At 44.5% G+C, this 7497-nt stretch overlaps 1 long non-coding RNA gene across 1 annotated transcript in view; it reads right to left on the bottom strand.

Moving 5' to 3' along the window:
- Positions 1-264: 264 nt before the first annotated feature.
- Positions 265-7497, bottom strand: part of LOC115030890 — an 11436-nt gene continuing 4203 nt past the window's right edge. Inside the window, exons 2-4 of the long non-coding RNA XR_003836483.1 lie at positions 6698-6815; positions 941-1074; positions 265-309 (exon numbers count right to left, since the gene is read on the bottom strand). This is a non-coding gene — a long non-coding RNA (uncharacterized LOC115030890). The remainder of the gene's footprint in view (positions 310-940; positions 1075-6697; positions 6816-7497) is intronic.

Below are 7497 nucleotides of genomic sequence, written 5' to 3' on the forward strand. Positions count from 1 at the left end.
CAGTACTACATAAGCCAGATGCAGTGGCACATACTATAATCTTATCATAAGAGAGATGGGGGCAGGAGGACCAGACATTCAAGGTCATCCTGGGCTACTAAGTGAGTCCCATGCCAGCATGAGACACATGAAACTTTATCTGGAAGAGAGAGAGAGAGAGAGAGAGAGAGAGAGAGAGAGAGAGAGAGAGAACAAAACACACAAAATCACCTGATTTTACTTCTCTTTGGGAATTCAAAGAGATGGTTCCATGAATAAATGTAATTGCTGCAGACGCCTCGTTATCGATCTGAGTTTGATATCTGGAACCTGTGTAAGGAGGAAGAAGAAGAGAACTGACTCCACAACATTGTCTCCTGACCACCACGTGTATACTGTGGCATGCGCCGTGTCCCTCCAACCCCCAATTACACACACCACTACAATAACAGTCAGTATAATTAATCTTTTAAAGAGAAACAGGAGGAACTGAAGGGATGGCTCAGTGTTAAAAAGTATTTCCTGGTTCTTGCAGAGGACCTGGGTTTGGTTCCAAGCACCCACACTGGGTGTGTCACAGCCACCTATAATTAATCCCAAGGGATCCAACATCCTCTTCTAACCTTCATGGGCACCTGCACATGTAGTGTGCCCACAGGAAAACAGGCACACATAGATACCCATAAATTAATTTTAAAAGAGAATGGACTTGGTTGGGCCTAATACGCTAGGAAATTAACAATAAGAATTGTTAGCTTTGGTAGTAGACGGTGTACCCTCTCACATGTGGGATAATGCCTGCTACCATTTAAATCTGAAAAGTGGCCCCAAAAGGTACATGCTTTGAGCATGCTTGGTCCCCACTTGTGGCACTATTTGGAAGGCTGTGGAACCTTTCAGAAGTGGGTCCTGACTGGTGAAATCAGGTGACCAGAAGTGGGTCTTTGAAGGTTATACTCACTCATGATGCTAATTTCCCTCCTCTGTTTCCTGGATGACTGCCATGTGAACAGCTCTGCTATGTGCTCCCTCCTCTGCGACAGCCACAACATGCTCCTGCCCCTTTCTCTTTGAGGGGCTGAGATCCTTCGGAAACTGTGAGCCAAAATGAGTTGTTCTTCTCTCAAGCTGTTTCGGGCAAACAGTCTGCAACAGTAACACACACTGCCCAAGCATATGAAGGTGGCACTGGTGAGGACTGTCCAGAGATAATGACAGACGTACACTATGCCTAGCCTTTTTAAATGCTCAATATCAGCACATACCCTTCTCTCTATGCTTGCACTTCAAAAACTAAAGCAACCCCCAAGCCTCAAACAATTCTTTTATAACCTAAAGAGTAAGCCCCATATCCACCTTCTACCCTAAAAATGGAATCATTCCATCCAGCAAGGAGCCCAAGATCACCAGATAACATTCACTCTTCCTTCAGGCCTGTAGTGACTCCATCTCTGTGTTCTGTTGCTGTGGTAGTTGGAATAAAAAAATGACCCCATAAGCTCATGGGGACTGGCACTGTTGGGAAGGGTGGCTCTGTGTGATCTTGTTAGAGGACGTGTGGGCTTTGAGATTTCAAATACTCAAACCTGACCAGTGTGTCACTCTCTTTCTTCTGTCTGCTCCTCTCCGGCATCATGTCTGCCTGCATGCCACCATGCTTCCCTCCATGGTGATAATGGTCTAAACCTTTGAACTGTAAGCCAGTTCCAGTTAAATTTTTTCCTATACAAGAATTGCCATGGCCAGGCAGTGGGGGCAGGGTAGGGTATGAGGGCACACCTTTAATCCCAACACTTGGGAGACTGAAGCAGGTGGATCTCTGGGTTTGTAATCTACAGAATGAGTTCCAGGACAGCCAAGGCTACACAGGAAAATCCTGTCTCAAAAAAACAAAACAACAACAAAAACAAACAAACAAGCCAAAGGGTTGCCATGGACATGGTACCTCTTCACAGCAATAGAACACTAACTAAGACAGTCGTCTGTGGACTAAACTTTAAAGTTAGCCACTACAGTATGGCACGTCTGTTATATCAGAGTGGGAAGGGGAAGGAAAGGAGAAGAGAATTAGATGTAATGTATAAATTATAAGTATATATCAAGAAAGCTTCCTGCTGCCGATCCCTTTCTGTTGTTAGTCTTTTGTGTATCTATTCACACTTAGAACTTTATTCTACATTTTCTTCATCTTTAGTCAACATGTCTGTGCTCTGGAGCCATAGCAATGAAAAGAGGAAGAAGGCGTGAAATCGGCATGCCACTGTCTTAAAAGCCCCAGTCCTAGGGTAGCATGGAGCTCTCATGTTCATATTGCATCATGGAGAACTTGCTTACATAGCTTCTAACTAGGACAGTTAAGACAATAGCTGAGTTTTTTTTATATGTGGACCAGATCAATCTTTATCCATCCATGCCTTCTCTATCTCTCCCTCTTCCCTCCCCCCTCTCTCTTTCTCTCTCTCTCTCTCTCTCTCTCTCTCTCTCTCTCTCTCTTTCTCTCTGTGTGTGTATAGGAGGGAGAGGTCACAATTGCTCTTCATTTTATTATCTATCTCTCTATTAATTGATTTTTTATTGTACATGTATGGGCATTTTGCCTGCATGTATGTGAGTGTACTGACTCCATGCCAGGTGCCAGAAGAGGGCACTGGACCCCTGCCTTGTGGGTGCTGGGAACCAAACTCCAGTATTCTGCAAGAGTATTGGGGTTCAAATGCTTTCAACTGCTGGGCTACCTCCCAGCTCTTCCACCTTATGTTTTGTCTCCCATCGAACCTGGAGTGAGCCATCTCAGCTAGGCTGGCTGATCAGTGAGCGCTGAAACCTTCCTATATCCTATAGCCCAGGGATTCTAGATCCACAACACTGTGTGTAGCGTTTACCTAAGTGCTGAGGAGTCCAGGACTTTACCCACTAAAGCAGCTCCTCAGCCCTAAATCTTCTTTCTCCCGATATTGATTCTTAGTGGCCTATCCTATATATTATTCTTGTATTTTTCCATTCGCTTGTTTGAGACAAGGCCTCACTCTGTGGCCTAGACTAATTTCATACTTTCTATATAGCTCCTGGGTGGAATTCATGGCAGTTCCCAGGCCCAGCCATGTTGTTGGAATGACAGGTGTTAGCCAGCACACCCATTTATGATTCTCTTTGTTTGATAATAAGCCTGCCATTGTAACTAGAGATATGTATGCAAGAAAGGTTTAACAGCAGTTCCTCAGGACAGTAAACCCTGATGTGTGGCATTTTATAGCTTTTTGGTTTTCTAGTTTTTCTGGATTTTTTTTTTTTTGGTGTGTGTTTAAATACTCCCAACATAGCTAATTTTAACCCATCAAAGTTGCATCACTAAACATAAAGTCTAGAGAAATCCACTGTGGTAGAGCAGAATAATGGCTCTCCAAAAATGTGCACACCCTAACCTCTGGAAGTTGTGACCCTGTGACCTTTAGTGACAAAACAGACCTTGCAGACATGACCAGATTAAGAATGCCAGGTGGGAGAGCATCCTGGATTATCTGCACAATCAAACATCATCATATGGAGCCATAAAAGGGAAGGAGGGGAGAGTCAAAGAAACGGCAGATAGCACTAGAGGTACAGCTCTGGTTCCCAGCAGAAGGTTGGAGTGAATTAAACAACAATAAAGATCAAAAGAAGAAAAGGAACAGGTTCGATCAGGTGATAATGACAGTAGTCATCTTGGTGATGCCACTCGGAGTGTTGGGGGCTTCCGAGAGGCTGGGAAAGAAAGGGGGCCAAGCTGAGGCTGTAGACCAGTGGAATGCTAGCCTGGCCCACTCCAGGGGCTAAACTCAATCCTCATTGTTGGTGGGTGGGGAGAAGCACTTTTTAATGGCTAGTTAGGGAAAGGAATTGACACATAATTACCCCTCAGGAATTTGCTTTATTAGGAGAAAGGGCCTGGTCCATGATTTCAGGATGGGTGTGGAGGTGAGACAGCATTAGAAAGGAAAGTGCAAGGTATGGAAACAGGGTAACAGGAGTAAAGGAAAGAGGCTTCCCTTTAAAACCTGGAGCTTTATTAAGACAGACAGCTTAAAGGAAGCATAAAAGAGACAGCCATCATAACTGACTGGGGCTGGGAGCATCCCAGAGATGGTATGCATTCCAGAAATCCCCAGAACAGAGGAAACATTTGATTTATATATCTGTTCTGGGGGTAGCAGGAAGTTTTACCCAGGGATAGCCTATGTGACAAGGAGAATGGAGGAGTCTTTAATGGGTAGGACAGTAAATTAGGACTTGTAAAACCACAAGCTTAGGGCTGTGGAGATGAACCCTAACAGTTAAGAGCACTTGCTACTCTTCTAGAAGACCCTAGTTCAGTTCCCAACACCTGGGTGGCTTTAACCCCTGGAGCAGGAGATCTGACACCTCTAGTCTCTGTTAGCATTTGCACTTGTATGCAAACACATGAACACACACACACATTAAAAGGAAAATAAAATAAATTAAAACAAACCAACAAACATCCCAGGACAGACAACTTTCTTAACTCTCTGTCCCAAGGAGGGACCTGCAGGAGAGATCTGGCCAGTTCCTTAAGGGGACAGGTCCATAATCTAACACTAAGTAGGAGATGGGGGTGCGGGAGGGAAGAGGAACAGATTTCCCTATAGACCTTCAGAAAGAGCACAGTGGAAGCTGTGGTATTGTACTGACTGGTTTTGTGTGTCAACTTGACACAGGCTGGAGTTATCACAGAGAAAGGAGCTTCAGTTGGGGAAATGCCTCCATGAGATATGGCTGTAAGGCATTTTCTCAATTAGTGATCAAGGGGGGAGGTCCCCTTGTGGGTGGTACCATCTCTGGGCTGGTAGTCTTAGACTCTANAANAAAGCAAGCTGAGNAAGCCAGTGGAGACAAGCCAGTAAAGAACATCCCTCCATGGCCTCTGCATCAGCTTCTGCTTCCTGACCTGTTTGAGTTCCAGTCCTGACTTCCTTTAATGATGAACAGCAATGTGGAAATGTAAGCTGAATAAACCCTTTCCTCCCCAACTTGCTTCTTGGTCGTGATGTTTGTGCAGGAATAGAAACCCTGACTAAGACAGGTATGGAGAAGGGGAAACACAGATCATCACAGTGGTCAGATTTGCTAACAAGTTTTTAAAGTCTTTAAAAAGGAAGGATAAGAGCCGGGCAGTGGTGGCGCATGCCTTCAATTCCAGCACTTGAGACGCAGAGGCAGGCGGATTTCTGAGTTCAAGGCCAGCCTGGTCCAAAGAGTGAGTTTTAGGACAGCAGGGCTACACAAAATAAACCCTGTCTCGAAAAAACAAAAACGGAAGAATAGGATCAACTTTAGCTACTATCTCAAATGCGTAATGCAGCCTCGCCTAACACCCTGGTATGGTTTTCCTTCACCGGTCCCTTCATTTTTCAGATTTTTATTTGATGTATAGGAGTATTTTCCTGGGATTTTGTGTGTGCACCACATGTGTGCATGGGACCCGTGGAGGCCAGAAGAGGACTCGGACTCCTCTGGAACTGGAGTTACAGGTGAAGTTGCTCTTCTGGAATGTATTATCATATATCGGCAATGTCTGTTTTCCCCAACCTCGTTAAAGTTGGAGAGGTTCCCATGTAACTGAATGTCCTAGGCATGCGTGCTTGCTCCTGGCAGAGGTCCTTTGCAGCATGTGAACTGCCATGTAGGTGCTGGGAGTCAAACCTAGGTCCTCCACAGGAGCAGAAAGAGTTCCTAAACATTAAGTCATCTCTCCAGCCCAAATCAACTGTTTCTTCCCCTTTTCAGAGATCCCTACTAGATGTAAGTGTATTGGTGGTGACGGCAGTAGGGTTTCATTTTGTTTGGATTTGGTTTGGGTTTTTTTTTTTTTGTGGCTGTTTTGTTTAGTTTTTAGGGTAGGCAGCAATCAAGGTTTATTCCAACTGGTGAGAAGGTAAAAGCAGATAAGGAGTACACTCTCCAGAGCAGACGGCAGAGCCAGTCAAGAAACTGGCTCTGCAGACCAGGAGACCTTCAGCTCACAGAGACTGGTCTGCCTCTGCCTCGACTGCAGGAATTAAAGGCGAGCGTCACCACCGCCTGGCTTGGAGTAATTCTTAAAGGTTCCTTCTTAGGCCCTTAGTTCTTGCTCTTTCCAGTAATGATGCAACTTTGTTGTTAACTATTATATTTACCCCAACGTCTTTCTGGAGTGTCTGACTTACTTTGATATAGCTTTACTTTTTTGAACATCTTTTAGTTGTTGGGAATGACACACATAGCCAGCACACATTTAAATCGCCACAAGATGGCAGCCTTGCCAGTTCTGGCTTCAGGAAGTCCTGTAACCGGTTTCTTCAGGCTAGAAGGGGAAAGTACCTGATTCAGATTTAAATCTTAAGACTTGTAGAGATCCTGTTCAAACCTGAGTCTTTTTATATAATAGAGGGTTGTTTTTGTTTTTTAATTTTTGAAAAAGTTGGCTTTCTCCCCTTTTCTTTTTTGTTTTTGGTTTTTTGTTTGTTTGTTTGTATGTTTTTGTTTTTCGAGACAGGATTTCACTGTATAGCCCTGGCTGTCCTGGAACTCACTCTGTAGACCAGGCTGGCCTCGAACTCAGAAATCCGCCGGCCTCACGCACTCCCAAGTGCGGGATTAAAGGCATGCGCCACCACCGCCTGGCTTCACACACCCCCCCCCCCATTTTGGATGAGGAAACTAAAATTGACTTTAGTTTACTTACTCAGTCAGGGTCTGAATTTGAGATGAGCTTTCTGCTGACTCCAAAGATGGGTGGTAATCCCCTCAGCAAGTGAGTAAATTTCGTTTGGAACTGCTGTTATTTAAATTTCATTTTAAAACTGCAAGTTAAAGAAAATTAATTTTGGCCAGTCTAACAGAGCAATGTAACTAGCCTAACAAGAATGAAGATGGGCTGAAGACTCACTTGTGGACCTAGAGAAATGGCTCAGGGTTTGAGAGCACTGGAGGCTCCTCCAGGGGACCTGGATTCAATTCTCAGCAAGAGGCTAGTACAGGAGGATCTCTGTAAGGATCACAGGAGCATCTCTGTGAGTGCTCAGCAAACCTAGGCTACATAGCAGATTCTAGGACAGCCAGGGCTATGTAGTGAGACTGAGTCTGAAAAAAGGGAGAAAGAAAAAGTAGAGAGAGAGAGAGAGGGAGAAAGAGAGAGAGAGAGAGAGAGAGAGAGAGAAGGAATGCCCCAAGTATGTACATTTTATGAAACAGGCTTTAGTGCAACCTCTGAAGTTAACTTCTAGACATTATTGGCTTTCTTTTCTCTGCTGATTAAAGAATTTTTAAAAAGGCAGGGGGGGGAATCTCAGACACTACAGACAGTAACAGGTAACAGTCTTTATTACGGCAAAGAAACAGAGAAAGGGAGAGGAGAGAGAGAGAGAGAAGGAGAAGGAGAAGGAGAAGGAGAAGGAGAAGGAGAAGGAGAAGGAGAAGGAGAAGGAGAAGGAGAAGAAGAAGAAGAAGAAGAAGAAGAAGAAGAAGAAGAAGAAGAAGAAGAAA

The sequence above is a fragment of the Mus caroli genome, chromosome 4, assembly GCF_900094665.2.
Source record: "Mus caroli chromosome 4, CAROLI_EIJ_v1.1, whole genome shotgun sequence".
Taxonomy (NCBI): Eukaryota; Metazoa; Chordata; class Mammalia; order Rodentia; family Muridae; genus Mus; species Mus caroli.